We start from the raw sequence: 2,500 nt of genomic DNA on the forward strand, positions 1-2,500 counted from the left end.
GATATATATATATATATATATATATATATATATATATATATATATATATATATTGAGTCTTGTGGGGGTGGAAGAGGGCATATCCTATGTTGACTTATGACAAGTTCATGGACTAGGGCCCTATAAAATAGGCGTTGCGGACCGAATCACGGAATCCAGACATTAAACCCAAATTCAACAATATTCAAACATTTATTGAACTTAGTAGGAAATCAACTAAATCTATTCAACTTGTTAGAAAACATATTAATTTGCCCAAGCCAATCATAAGACATGAACAAAATGCATCAGTGATTGGTATTTCCATGAACTTTCTGAAAGGGCACAGGAATGCCCCTGTCTGTGTGCATGTGTGCGGTGCGCGCGTATGTCTACACTTTGTGTAGCCGTTAGCGATGATGCTAATGATAACCTTCTTCTGGTAGGGAAGGAATGGCTTTCCCCCAAAACCTTCGCAAGTAAATGTTAACTACAAAGTAGCCTATGCCTGCCTGGCAGAATTATACCGTGATCATTTGCATCACTCCAGTGGCCCCCCCCCCCCAAATTGTAAAGTGGTTATCCCACTGGCTATAGGGTGAACGCACCAATTTGCGAGTCGCTCTGGCTAAGAGCGTCTGCTAAATGACGTTAATGTGCCCTTGAGCAAGGCACTTAACCCTAATTGCTCCTGTAAGTCGCTCTGGATAAGAGCGTCTGCTAAATGACTAAAATGTAAATGTAAATTTGTCCTACAGCAACACCGCTTAACCAAACAAAGGTCTCTTCCTGGTGCACGCTTGCATTTAAGGGTAACTACACCCAAAAATCTAAATGTCTTCCATTTTTCCCAGACCTCAAAAATGGTCACCTGATAGGGTTTAAACATTGTTGTGGACATAGAACATCCAATTGTGCTGTTTTGCTATTAAAAAGGTGTACTTTTGAGAGCGAAAACCTGCCAAAACAGGGACAAACGGTCAACGGGGAAATCTAAACGGAGAAAAGGGAACTTGGGAATTAACGGAATCAGGCAAAACATTGAAGGGATTTTATAGTGCCCTAATGGACTACAGACATTGACAGTCTCCTAGACTAAAAACAAAGGCTGTATGTACTGCCTACATTTTGAGGGAAACGCAATGTCCATTATTTGATTTGATCAGGGCAGGGCAGGGCAGCACACACAAACTGCATTTAGTCCAATAACAATCCATGATATTATTAGGGTGATAAATAAAAGGCAATTGCTCCATGACACAAGAGCACGCACTACTGGGACAAAAAGCTTACAGCACCTGGTATTCCCAGGAGGTCTCCCATCCAAGTACTAACCAGGCCCGACCCTGCTTAGCTTCCGAGATCGGACGAGATCGGGCGTATTCAGGCTGGTATGGCCGTAAGCGAGGGAGCAACTCTTGGTACACTATATAAAGTCAATGTGTCACTCACTCTGAACGAGACACAGAAAAGTATCCACTTTATGACACAGACTGAAGAAGCTCAAACCTTGCTTACATTTCCAAGATATATATATATATATATATATATATATATATATATATATATATATATTGAGTCTTGTGGGGGTGGAAGAGGGCATATCCTATGTTGACTTATGACAAGTTCATGGACTAGGGCCCTATAAAATAGGCGTTGCGGACCGAATCACGGAATCCAGACATTAAACCCAAATTCAACAATATTCAAACATTTATTGAACTTAGTAGGAAATCAACTAAATCTATTCAACTTGTTAGAAAACATATTAATTTGCCCAAGCCAATCATAAGACATGAACAAAATGCATCAGTGATTGGTATTTCCATGAACTTTCTGAAAGGGCACAGGAATGCCCCTGTCTGTGTGCATGTGTGCGGTGCGCGCGTATGTCTACACTTTGTGTAGCCGTTAGCGATGATGCTAATGATAACCTTCTTCTGGTAGGGAAGGAATGGCTTTCCCCCAAAACCTTCGCAAGTAAATGTTAACTACAAAGTAGCCTATGCCTGCCTGGCAGAATTATACCGTGATCATTTGCATCACTCCAGTGGCCCCCCCCCCAAATTGTAAAGTGGTTATCCCACTGGCTATAGGGTGAACGCACCAATTTGCGAGTCGCTCTGGCTAAGAGCGTCTGCTAAATGACGTTAATGTGCCCTTGAGCAAGGCACTTAACCCTAATTGCTCCTGTAAGTCGCTCTGGATAAGAGCGTCTGCTAAATGACTAAAATGTAAATGTAAATTTGTCCTACAGCAACACCGCTTAACCAAACAAAGGTCTCTTCCTGGTGCACGCTTGCATTTAAGGGTAACTACACCCCAAAATCTAAATGTCTTCCATTTTTCCCAGACCTCAAAAATGGTCACCTGATAGGGTTTAAACATTGTTGTGGACATAGAACATCCAATTGTGCTGTTTTGCTATTAAAAAGGTGTACTTTTGAGAGCGAAAACCTGCCAAAACAGGGACAAACGGTCAACGGGGAAATCTAAACGGAGAAAAGGGAACTTGAGAATT

This window comes from Coregonus lavaretus, assembly GCF_964263955.1.
Source record: "Coregonus lavaretus genome assembly, contig: HAP1_SCAFFOLD_345, whole genome shotgun sequence".
Lineage (NCBI taxonomy): Eukaryota > Metazoa > Chordata > Actinopteri > Salmoniformes > Salmonidae > Coregonus > Coregonus lavaretus.